We start from the raw sequence: 13,729 nt of genomic DNA, 5'->3' as shown, positions 1-13,729 counted from the left end.
GGTATGTGGTGCTGAGGATCGAACCCGGGCCGCACGCATACCAGGCGAGCGCGCTACCGCTTGAGCCACATCCCCAGCCCAATGAAGACATTCTTATACAACCACAAAACAACCATAGTATTCAGGAGGTTTAATATTGGTACAATTTTATTACAGAATATATAATCCATATTTAAATGTGATAAGTTTAACAATGGAGATTTAAGTTCTTTACTTTTTTTTGGTCTCAGATATTACCAGCATAACAATTATTTGTTATTTTCCATTTGTATGCATTAATCTAAAATTGTTTGTCAGATTTTTTTTCTTGTCTTATGATACTGGAATTTAAAAACAATCATAATTATGTCTTTTACAAATTAGCTCTCAGTTTGACTTCTTATTTTTTTCCTAAACATTAGATTCAGGTTAATATACCATACTAAGCTATGTTTTTGTACACTTAAACTTATACCAATGGGCAAGAGAGGCTAGGAAGGGTGAAAAAACAGTGGTTGTTTGGAGTAGGGGCAATAAAAAGAAGTGAAGTTACCCCAAAGTAAACCATTTAGACATTTTAATGTTTAAATGCATTAAGTTGATATTGCACTTGAACTTGAAAATCAGTTACTCTTAAAAACAAGCAAAAATAAAAGATAAGAGAAAATGTATGTTTAAAATTACCATTTAAAATATGTTATTTTCTACACAGATCTGGAGAGCATCCACCATTCAAAACTTTTTTTAAGGCTTCCTTGACATCCTTGTTCCTAAGACTGTAGATGAGGGGGTTAAGCATGGGAATCACTGTGGTATAGAACACAGAGGCCACCTTCTCCTGAGTTCTGTCACTGGTAATTGGTTTAAAATACATGAAGATGATGGAGCCGTAGAAGATCCCAACAGCTGCAAGATGAGAGCTGCAGGTACTGAAGGCTTTGGACCTTCCCTCAGCTGAGTGTATATGCAGGATGCTGGAAAGGATGAAGGCATAAGAGATAAAGATGGCTAGAGCACATGCAAATACATTAAATGCAACCAAAACCATCAGTAAAAGCTCCTTGGTGTAGTCTCTTGAGCAAGATATACTCAGAAGAGGGAGGATGTCACAGAAGTAATGGGGGATGACGTTAGTTCCACAGAAGGAGCGGCTAGATATGTAGCTGGTATGAACCAAGGCCCCAAAGGCCCCCATCGAATACACACTGGTGACCAATAGCAGACAGACTCTGTGGGACATGGTGGCACTGTAGAGCAAGGGGTTACAGATGGCAACATAACGATCATATGCCATGGCGGTCAGCATGTAGGAGTCATCAATGCCAAAGAAGCAGAATACAAAGAGCTGCACCATGCACTCGGGAAAGAACGTGAAATTCTTCTCTGACACAAAGTTCACTAACATCTTGGGGATTATGACAGAGCAGTAGCAGAGATCTATGAAGGACAAGTTACTGAGAAAGTAATACATGGGGGTGTGAAGCTAAGAGCTGATCCTGATTAAAATAACCAAGCCCAAGTTTCCCAGCACTGAGACCACGTAGATCAATAGAAACAGAAGGAAGAGAGGGAGCTGGAGTCCCGGGATATCTGTTAGTCCCTCAAGGACAAACACAGTTGCTGAGGAATCATTTCCTGTGCCCATTCTTCTCCCTATTGTTATAGGTAGAGTGGTACAAGGGGGCCGTTCTCACTGGACACACATTGTCATCTGGCAACATTTAGCAGTTTGAGAACTGAGGAATGACCTAATTTTCAACTTCCCCCAGATTTCATAATCTAAACCCAATAGGCTGTAATCTACTTTTTTTTTTTTTCAAACTGTGCATTTTTTTAATTGGTTGTTCACAACATTACAAAGCTCTTGACATATCATATTTCATACATTAGACTGAAGTGGGTTATGAACCCCCAATTTTACCCCAAATGCAGATTGCAAAATCACATCGGTTACACATCCACAATTTTACATAATGCCCTATTAGTAATTGTTGTATTCTGCTACCTTTCCTATCCCCTACTATCCCCCCTCCCCTCCCCTCCCATCTTCTCTCTCTACCCCATCTACTGTAATTCATTTCTCTCCTTCTTTATTTTCCCATTCCCCTCACAACCTCTTATATGTAATTTTGTATAGCAATGAGGGTCTCCCTTCATTTCCATGCAATTTTCCTTTTCTCTCTCTTTCCCTCCCATCTCATGTCTCTGATTAATATTACTCTTTTCTTCCTACTCTTCCTCCCTGCTCTGTTCATAGTTGCTCTCATTATATCAATGAAGACATTTGGTATTTGTTTTTTAGGGATTGGCTAGCTTCACTAAGCATAATCTGCTCTAGTGCCGTCCATTTCCCTGCAAATTCTATGATTTTGTCATTTTTTATTGCTGCATAGTACTCCATTGTGTATAGATGCCACATTTTTTTTATCCATTCATCTATTGAGGGGCATCTGGGTTGGTTCCACAGTCTAGCTATTGTGAATTGTGCTGCTATGAACATCGATGTGGCAGTCAGTATCCCTGTAGCATACTCTATTGTAATCTACTTTTAATTTAATTCTTATTAAGATGGTGATGCTTCATTTAACTTCAGCTTTTATTACTCCCATATAATATTTACAAGAAGAACTCATTAAATCTCTACAAATAGAGCTCTAGTTGTTCATGTGAATGAAAAATAACTTCACAGAGCTGTTGTTCCATTTAGTTGGTTTTCTTTCTACAAAAATTCGTGTTCTTGGGCCTGGGGTTGTGGCTCAATGGTATTGTACTGGTCTGGCATGTGGGAGGCACTGGGTTCTATCCTCAGCACCACATAAAAAATTTAAAAAATAAATTAAACAAAGGTATTGTGTCCATATGTAAATAAACAATTTTGTTTTTAACTTGTGTTCTCTTCTGATATCTTAGAACTTGATGTCTTATTGATGCCCCTTGAGTTTCCCCTTTGACTTCAGCTTCTGTATCCAGCTCACTCAGTCCCCGCTGACTCTAATCTCAAAGGGCTTTGCTCTCCTCCAAGCTTTCCACTTCTCCTTTGGGTTCCTGGTTTTGAATTTGCTGTTCCCTCTTCCTACTCATGTTATGATACAGATGTGAGAGGAGTGAAGCAGGCTGGGGATAAGGGATGAAGGCAGTGCTAGAAGAGCACTGTTATCATGTACTCAGAGACTGTGGAGAAAGAGAGCAGTAGCCAAGCAAGGGCCTGCAGTGATGGAGATCTCTCATGGGCCAGGCGAAGGTGAAGAACATGGTGTTCACTTCATTGCATCTTCAAAACAACCCAAGGTAGAGACAGAGCTGTTGTCTCCACTTCACAGATGTACTGAGTGAGAAACAGATTAAGTAAGCACTTGTTCTATGTCACAAAGCTTGAAAGTAATCTTATTTCATGATTTTACAGATGAGTTTATGTAAAATTTCTGAAGTCACCTGGTAAGCACAAGAGCCAGGATTTGCATCTAGTTAGTCTTATTTAAAAACCAATGTGCTCGGTAAAATATTTTTTTTTTCCATCTGAACCTTAATACTTGGTAACTTCTGCACAACTCCAGTTATTATGTTACTCATTACTATTAGTTCTAAATTAATTTCTTTTAATTTTTTTCCCTGAAGTTAGAAAATACCAGGGTAGTTTTATATACTTTTGAAGCATTGATAGCATTTTGTCCTCATGTAAAAATTAGATTGTTTTGTCCCTTCAATACCCTTAAGGTGGAAAAATCAGAAATGGAAGACATGTATGTGTGCACACACACATAGACACATGCACACACACATACACATGCTATCCTGCCCCTCAATTCCTACAATGTAGATGTATTATAAAATAATAACGACAAACTCTTTGGGGCACGGAAACTCTTTCTTTAGCTTTTCAATTATAAAAGTGATATAAAATAAAAACATGTCTGCTTTGAAAAGAATCAATGGAATAAAAAGAAAATAGACCTCTGGTTACTAAAAATAGGATAAAACATGACTGAACATACAAAGACTTGGTGGGGCATGAGTGACACTTTGGAGCAAGTACAAAGAAGGACTGTGAAAAATAATATTTGGGCAGTATGTGAGTGACCTTAATCTCTAACGTTTTTCAAAACAACTCCCTCTGGTCAAGCCAAGCTCAGCAGTGCTCCACAGATCTCCTTCTTTTCTCTCTGTTTTTTTTTTTTTTTTTTGCTCTTATTCCTGTGCCTGCTCCCATTTATACTTCCAGGCAACCATTCACCATTCTCAGCTATGTAAAAAGTCTTGCTCTCCAGGTGAGTTTTCTGAGTACATGAAGTTTCTTTTGCTATGATCTCTTTCTTTGCTCAAAGCTACTTTGTAACTATTTAAGAACACATATACTATAGTTGTGTTTTTGTCATATGAAGTGGTAAAGAGCTCAGGTTTTAAAGTTGAATGAAACTGGATTCATTTTTAGGTAGCTTTGGCTTTGTGACCTTGAAGAGGTTTTTTTTTTTTTTTTTTCCTGTTTAAACTTCAGTTTTCCTCATCTGCAAAAGAAAAATAATTTCTATCATATTTAATTTTTAAAATGGTTCATTTGTTTATTTATCCAAGCTGCTGAGACTCTTCTGTGTCCAGAAGATACATATTAAATGACACAAGTTCCTCCTCTCATAAAGCCTATGTTCTAATAGAGAAGATCAATAAAAGCACAAACATAGAATTTAGAGTCAACTAGTGAGGAAATATTATAAATAAAATAGCAATGTAAAAGGCACAGTTGGTAATTAGGGAGAGCAGTCTGGTGAGGACTCTACAGAGGTGATATTTGAGTTGCATTCCTGAATTCAGGATAGCGGTCTCCTTGTTTCAGTCAGGCTCAGAGAGCATGTGATTGGCATCTTTGAGGATCAGCCAGGAGACCAATGTGGTTGCAGCAGAGAGAACAAGGAGGAGAAGTATAATAGTGGAGCTTGGTCTTGGTGAAAAACTACAAATCTCATTCTAGGTGTGATGAGGTACTATTGGTGAATTTGCAGAAGTTAGAGTACTGTGTGCTGTGACTCATATTTCTCAAAGTCTCACACAGTCTTTGATTATTCTATTAAGATTATTCATTAAGAAGTCTCATAGGAATATATTCAGGAGTCACATAAACAAAATGTGCTCCATTTGTGAGAGGATTGCTTGAGTCAGAAATGGTGGAAATGTTAACCAAACATCTTTAACAAAGAAAACAAAGGCAGAGTAATCTGGTGGGGGTGGCACATGTTGAATATGGTGCTTGAGAAGAGTAGCAAGTTTTGGATCAACAATATGGGCTTAAGATGCCCAATAATGGTGTTAGACAAACAGGTTTTGGAGGTATTTCTATGCCTGTTATAAAGCCAAATGCATATGTTAAATAGAAAATTTGATATATAGGTCTAGAGTTCAAGGGAGATGTGTATCTTGGACATGGTTTTTCTGAGTCATCAGTGCATATATGATATTTAAAACTATGAAACTAGAAGAGATCCCCCATGGACGCTGTTTGCGTGGGTACTTGGCAAGTCATCAATAAATTTTTAGCATTGCTATTTTTACTGTTATTATCAGAAATTGTGCTGGATAGAAGGATGTTTATAGCCTCTTCTTTGTTCTCTTTTCTATTCCTTTTTACTCCTTTACCTTCTTGAATAACTCCCCACTGCTGTAGTTCCAGAGTAGTAATCCAACTGAGCATCTGTCATAGTGGATTAGAATCGTTGAATACAGAATCTGGGACCTAGTGGAGACCCTGTGCCTATTTGTTTTCTGTTCTATCTTCTTTCAACTTCTACCTATACATTGACTTCTGCACACTTCCTAATTCTTAATTTCTTACAAAATTCAAAGGAAGTAACTCATCCCAAGATACCAAAATTATTATATTTTCTTTCAATTCTTTGTCTTTGCTTTGGTTATGTTCTTAACATTTTTATGTTTGTTTTTTTAGACAGTTTTATATAACAATTGTTACAAATAAAGGAAAAGATTTAATACAGTACCATGTTTCCAAGTTGATGTACTTCTAACAAATATTAAAACATATTCCTGTGTAGAGTATGTGTCATTAACAAACATGATTTGACAATATTTTGCTGGACAAGTTATTTGATACAAAGATTCTTTGACTTTTCCTAATAGAGTAAGAGCCAACCTCAAAGGATTTTTATCATTTGTGATGAAAAACATCTAACTTACTGAACACCCTGGCAGAGGTTTTTCATAAATAAGGGACAGAGGAACAGATAGAAAGATTATATGGAATAGAGCAAACAAAGACAATATCAGGGATGCCAGTTTTTCACTTTTCAGGCTAGCTTTCCAGACACTTCTGAATTCACTGTTGGGAAAACATAAAATGGGGAGAGCATAATTTTTTAACCCTGGATATAGTGGTTAATGAGATGGGCTAAAAGTCAGGAGCTTGAATTTTTATATATAGATTAACCAATTTTTTAGAGAAAGTGGATTAGTAGATTAATGTTAATATCCTTTTAGTAACAGATTTCTGATTTGGAGTAAGCATTATAATATTATGCTATTTAATGCATCTGAGAATGTAAATGTCAAAGTTCAATACAATAAGAGATATTAACAGGAATACACTTATAATAGGGAAGGAAGCCAAGAGTTTGAGATCAGGACAGTGTCCAAGTAAGTGGAAGGAGAAATAGTCTCTGCCAAGCAGTCTGTGCCCACCTGCCTGCCATGAAGCAGAGAGTGCCTGCCTGCTCAGTTTTGTCCATCAAGGACAAATCCATAGTTCTATCAGCATAGATGAGAAGAATTTTTAACCATCTTTGGAAGTTCAATTTTAACCAATGTATTTTTTACCAAAGCCAGGTAGAACTTTCTGACTTACCTGAATATTGTCACTAGGGAAAGTGCTGCTGGTCCTCTATGAGTTTTTAACCCTAATTTCTCTCTCTCTCTCTCTCTCTCTCTCTCTCTCTCTCTATATATATATATATATATATATATATATATATATATATATATAATTTTATATATATATATATAATTATATATATATAATTTTCACATACACACACATACATATGTAAATACACACACCCACGTGCATACTTGCACACATCCATAATACAATTTTCAAATAGTTTTATAATCAAATACTAAGATCTAAGTACCTTTCAGATCCTGGAAAAATAGTAGAAGTGACTCTGAATAAGAATTCAAGGACTATTAATGAAGAGAAGAGTTTAAGATCCGCCAAAACAGAGTAAGAAGAATGATTCCACAGACTTTTAGTTTTCTATTATTAAAGGAAAATTTTATTTGGATTTGTTTGAACCTCCTGAGATGATTGTGAGCCAATATTCCCTTTAGGGACTTCTCATCCCAGTAGTTAGATGCTATAGGGAAGGAAAAAATTACAAAAGTTTGTGTTTGTTGTCAATATAGCAGCATTCCTATTAATCCCTCAAGTATTTAAAACATAAGATAACAACATTTTCTCCTGAGTGTTAGGAAAATTGTCAACATATAAAAAATTAAATTACTTAATAAAAAAAACAAAAAGTACTTTCTACTTAGCATTTTAAATTTTCTGTAAATTAGCCCAAACTCACTTGATCTTCTCCAAATATAGGAGCAATTTATTTAATTGCTAACCCATCTGGCATTTTGGAATAATATGTGAAGAAAAAGAATAAGTGGCCAATTTCTTTTTTTGTAATGTGAATATAACCAGGTTCGGAGGCATTTTCTCAAAATGTTGTGTATCTATGGAAATTTTCCAGCTCTGGTCTCCTATGCAAATTTTTAGTTCAGAACTATTGTCAGACATTAACTTTTTTGCCAATCTAATACATTGTGAGTTGTCTTTTCCTTTATCAAAATGTTAAGAGCTCTATCAGGATACAATTGACACAAAATAACCAGCATACTTAAGCAGTATGATTCTAGATAAATTTGGCATATGTATTTAGCCATAAACTACCCCAAAACTTAGAAAATGAACATATACACCCCCAAAAAACTTTCCTCATGCTCTGTGGTCCCTTGCTCTGAACCTTCTTTCACCCCTCCCTAGGCAATTGGGAATCCCCCCTTGTCACCTGCAGATATTTGCACTTTCAAGAATTTTGTATTTAGACAACCATACAGAATATACTTCTGCTTGCCTTTTTTAAATTTAGTACAGTACTTTGAAATTCACCCATATGCTTGCATGCATTGTGCCATCCAGTTGTGTTGGCAATACTCATTTTGCTAAGATCAGTTGACCTTCAAAGTGTGGGCCTATTCTTGGGCAGCCCGATGTCTACAGCACTGTGTCTTCTTAAATCTAGATTTATAATGTACTTTGAATCCTGTCATGTAAATCCTCCAGTATTGTTTCTGTATCATAATTGCTTTTATCTTGTTCTAAGCTTTTTTTTTTTATTTCTTTGTGAACTCTAGTTTCAGCTTATCAAATTTGACAAAATGCCTGTTAGAATTTTAATTTGGATTGCATTGAATCCATAAATAAATTGGAGAAAGTTTTACATCTTAATAGTATTAAATCTTCTGATGTAAGAATGCAGTTTATCTAGGGTTTCTTTAATCAATAAGACTTTGCTATTTGTTTACAAGTCCTTACATGTCTTTCACTAGTTAAGGATTTCATATATTGTGATGCCTCCTAATTCACCCTTCTTGCTAAGAATTGCTTTGGCTATTCTGGGTCTCTTATTTTTCCAAATGAATTTCATGATTGCTTTTTCTAGTTCTATGAAGAATGTCATTGGGATTTTAATAGGAATTGCATTAAATTTGTATAACATTTTAGGTAGTGCCCATTTTGACAATATTAATTCTGCCTATCCAAGAGCATGGAAGATATTTCCATCTTCTAAGGTCTTCTTCAATTTATTTCTTTGGTGTTTTGTAGTTTTCATTGTAAAAGTCTTTTACTTCTCTTGTTAGATTGATTCCCAAGTAATTTATTTTTTTAGGCTATCATGAATAGGGTAGTTTTCCTAATTTCTCTTGTAGTGGCTTCATTGCTTGTGGGTATTGATTTTATATCCAGCTAATTTGCTGAATTCATTTATGAGTTCTAGAAGTTTTCTGTTGCAATTTTTTGGACCTTCTAAATATAGAATATGTCAGTGGCAAATAGTGATAATTTGAGTTCTTTTCCTATTCATGTCTCTTTAATTTATTTGGTCTGTCTGATTGCTCTGGATAAAGTTTCAAGGACTATGTTGAATTTAAGTGGTGAAAGAGGGTATCCCTGTCTTGTTCCACTTTTTGGAGGGAATGCCATTTAGAATGATGTTGGCCTTGGGTTTAGCATATATAGTTTTACAAAGTTGAAGTATTTTCTATTATTCCTAGTTTTTCTAGTGGTTTGAACATGAAGAGGTGCTGTTTTTTTTTTTTCCAAATGCTTTTTGCATCTGTTGAGATAATCATATTATTCTTGTCTTTAAGTCTATTGATATGATATGATGTATTATGTTTATTGATTTTTTTTGTATATTGCATCCCTAGGATGAACCTCACTTGATCATGGTACACTATATTTTAAATATGTTTTTGTATGCTATTTGCGAGCATTTTATTGAGAATTTTTGTATCTATGTTTACCAGGAATATTGGTCTGAAGTTTTCTTTCCTTGATGTGTCTTTATTGGTTTTGGTATCAGGGTGATACTAGTCTCATAGAATGAGTTTGGAAGGTTTCCCTCCTTTTCTAGTTCATAGAATAATTTAAGGAGTATTGGTAATAATTATTCTTTGAAGGTCTTATAAACTCAGCTGAAAATCTATCTGGTCCTGAGCTTTTCTTTGTTGTTAGGCTTTTGATGGCATCTTCAATTTCATTGCTTGAAATTGATCTGTTTAAATTGTGTATATCATCCTGATTCAATTTGAATAAATCACATGTCTCTATAAATTTGTTGATGTCTTTGAGATTTTCTATTTTATTGGAGTATAAATTTTCAAAATAGCTTTTAATTATCTTCTGCATTTCAATAGTGTCTGTCATGATATTTCCTTTTCATCACGAATTTTAGTGATTTGAATTTTCTTTCTCCTTCTCTTTGTTAGCATGGCTAAGGTTTTATCAATTTTATTTATTTTTCCCAAGAACCAATTTTTCATTTTGTTAATTTTTTCAGTTGTTTCTTTTGTTTGAATTTCATTGATTTCTGCCCTGATTTTAATTATTTTCAGTCTTCTACTACTTTTGGTATTGATTTGTTCTTCTTTTTCTAGGGCTTTCAGATGCAATGTTAAGTCATTTATTTGTTGACTTTTTATTCCTTTAATGAATGAGCTCAATGCAATAAACTTTCATCTTAGCACTGCCTTCGTAGTGTCCCGGAGATTTTAATATGTTGCATTGGTATTCTCTTTTACCTCTAAGAATTTTTTTTTATCTCTTACCTGATGCCATGTGCTATCTATTGTTCATTCAATAGCATTTTATTTAGTCTCTAGGTGTTGGAGTAGCTTTTTAAAAAAAAAAAAAATTATCATTGATTTCTAATTTCATTTCATTAGGATCTGATAAAATGCAGGGTATGATCTCTACTTTTTTTTTTTTTTATATTTGCTGAGAGTTGCTTTGTGGCATAACATTTGGTCTATTTTAGAGAAGGGTCCATGTGCTGCTGTGAAAAAAGTGTATTTGCTCAATTATGGATGAAATACTCTATATATGCCCATTGTCTAAATCACTGATTGTATTATTTAGTTCATAGTTTCTTTTTTTTAGTTTTTGTTTGGAAAATCCAGTGGTGAGAGAGATTGTTAAAGTCACCCAATATTATTATGTTGTGGTCTCTTTGATTTTTGAAATTGAGAGGGTTTGTTTGATGGATAGAGATCCTCCATTATTTGGGGCATAAATATTTATTATTGTTATACCTTGTTGATGTATGATTCTCTTAAGCAGTATAAAATGTCCTCCTTTATCCCTTCTAACTAACTTTTATTTGAAGTCCACTTTGTCTGATAAGATGATGAAAACCCCTATTATGCAGGACTGTTTATGCAGTTCATGTGAGTGGTATGTTTTTTCCGAACCTTTCACCTTAGGTCTGTGGATATCTTTCCCTACGAGATGAATCTCTTGAAGACAGCATATTCTTGGGTCTTCTTTTACAATCCAATCTGTCAGTCTGTGTCTTTTAATTCATGAGTTTAGGTCATTCGCATTTAAGTTATTATTAAAATATGATTTGCATTCCCAGACATTTTGGTTTATTTTTGGTTTTTAACTTACTTGGCTTCTCCTTTGATTGGCTTTTCCTTTAGTGTAGTTCCACCCTTTGCTGATTTTCATTGCTGTGTTTCATTTCCTCCTCGTGAAATATTTTGCTGAGAATAATATAGTGCAGGATTTCTTGCTGTAAATTCTTTTAGCTTTTGTTTACCATGGAAAGTTTTTATTTCATCTTCAAATCCAAAGATTAATTTTGCCATATACAAAATTCTCAGTTGGCATCCATTTTCTTTAAGAGCTTGATATATGTCATTTCAGGATCTCCTGGCATTGAGGGTCTGGGCTGAGAAATCTGCCAAAATCAGAATTGGTTTTCCACTATATGTAATTTGATTTTTTTCTCTTGTAGCTTTATTCTGTATGCTAATAATTCTCATTATAATATGCTTTGATGTGGGTCTGCTGTACTTTTGTACATTTGGTGTCATTTATGCCTCTGGTAGTTGATTTTCCATTTCATTTTTTAGATATGAGAAATTTTCTGATATTATGTCTTTAAAAAATTGTGCATTCCTTTGGTTTGTATCTCTACACCTTTGTCTGTTTTAATAAATCATAAATTTGGTCTTTCATTTATTCTATATTTCTTGAGAGTTCTGTTCATAATTTTCTACCATCTTCTCTGTGTGGTTGACTTTATTTTCAAAAGTATATATTTTTTTCCTCATTGTGTGAGGTTCTGTTTTCTAAGTGGCCTATTTTCTGGTGATACTTTCTATTGAAATTTTAATTTGGTTTATTGTTTCCTTGATTTTGAGGATTTCTACTTGATTCCTTTTAAAAATCTCTACATCTTTATTGAAATAAATTTTCACTTCCTGCATTTTCTCTCAGATGCCATTCATTTTTTTTAGATAATTAGCCTATCTATGTATTGTCCAAATTCCTTTTCTGACATTTCATCTACTGTGTCGTCTATGGATTCTGTTGTTGGAACATCTTGGTTTGTTTAAGGTTCTTTGTTGCCTTGTTTTTTCATGTTGTTTTTGTGTCTTCCCATCTAGCTGTATGAATCTGAGGCAGTACAGTTTCTATGCTGTAGGCTTATAGTGTCCATGAAGGTTTCCAGCCTCACCTGTAAGGGGAAGACCGATATTAACAGGACCCAAGCAAACAATATACAACTTTAAAACAAAAAGCTCCTATTAAGGCATCAACAGTTTTGTTGCAATAAACAGAAATGATGTGTTCAATTATTCTCTACAGCATAAGTAGTAAATTTGCTAAAAGGGTTTGCTGTTTCTAACCACGGACAACGAGGAAACAGTAGTATAAGATGAGAAGATTATGAGGTAGATGCTACAGGTTAAAATTTATAATAAGAGTGAGGGAGTAATTAATACAGGTTGGCTGTTAGTATGAGAGAAGTAAGAGAGAGAATCCAGGGAGACAGGTGAGAGATAGATGAGAGAAAAAATACACAAAGATTTTTTTTTAAATGTAAAAATATAAGGATACACAACAAAACTGTGATATACTATCCATACATCCTATTCCTCAATAAATTGATGAATGAAAAATATTTAGATTTAAAGTTGGTAGAGATGTGAGAGAAGGCAAAAGAAAAAAAAAGGAAAGTCTCAATGGAAAATTAATGGCAGCTTCCGTTGGCTTTGAAAATTTTTCTCAGCTTCCCTTCTCCACTGATAGGTGGGGTTGTCTGAAGTTTGATGTTAGCTCCAGTCTGGTAGGTGCTGGACTGGTTGGGTGGATGAGCTCATAGCAAGATTCTCTTATACCCTCTTACAGTCTTTCCACTCATTGTGACCATCCCCTTCCTTTCCTTTGCACTTTAGGACTCACTGAGCTGGAGAGAGCTGAGTTTTCTCCTGTTTCTCCAATTGAGCTGTCCCTGGGGAACTGCGCCTGGTCTCAGGCTTTCCACAGGCTTGCTAGACCCAGTCTGGCCCACAAAAGCCCAGCTGCAATCTGACAGACCTGGGCTTCAGATTCCCCAGTCTCTGCCATGCTGGGGTTCCAAGAGCTAAATGTCATTTCAACTTTCAGGGAGACCACCAGGGATCACTTACATAAAGGTGTGACCCTGCAAAGAGGCAGCCAGATGGCAACCACTAGAATACCCAGCAAAAAGACCTCAGATGCAACCAGACCTGCATGTAAACCAACGATGTGTCTCTGGACCCTGGCTGGTGTCTCCAGATTGAGGTAGCTATGCCCCAAGATTGAGGTGGCTGTGCCCCAGTAGCGGTGGTGGTGGCAAACCTAGGGCCTTGGCTGGTGGCTCAAGATGGCAGCAGCCACATGTAACTAAACCTGTGGAAACTGTGACAGTGGTCTTCCAGGCAGCAGGGGACAGCAGGCAGCAGGTGATCTGCTGGTGGTCTGCAGGTTGTCTGCAGGCTAACAGCAGACCATTGGCTGCTGGATATTATCAGGAGATAGGCAGGCAAGAGGCAAGCAAATGGGCAAATGGTGGATGATAGGCAACTGTCAGCAAGTGATCTGTGTTCAAAAGGCAGGCAACATGTTGGTAGATGGTGGGCGATCTTGGTGGATGAATGAGGG

General features: G+C 35.6%; 1 pseudogene across 1 annotated transcript; it reads right to left on the bottom strand.

Annotated features, from left to right (window-relative positions):
* Positions 1–676: 676 nt before the first annotated feature.
* On the bottom strand, positions 677–1,624 carry LOC308641600 (olfactory receptor 8D1-like; annotated as a pseudogene). Its single transcript has one exon. The product of its transcript is annotated as an olfactory receptor 8D1-like (transcript).
* Between the last annotated feature and the right edge of the window lie 12,105 nt (positions 1,625–13,729).

Source organism: Spermophilus citellus (genome assembly GCF_964194105.1).
Source record: "Spermophilus citellus genome assembly, chromosome: 2".
Taxonomy (NCBI): domain Eukaryota; kingdom Metazoa; phylum Chordata; class Mammalia; order Rodentia; family Sciuridae; genus Spermophilus; species Spermophilus citellus.
This window is presented reverse-complemented; position numbering and strand designations above follow the sequence as displayed.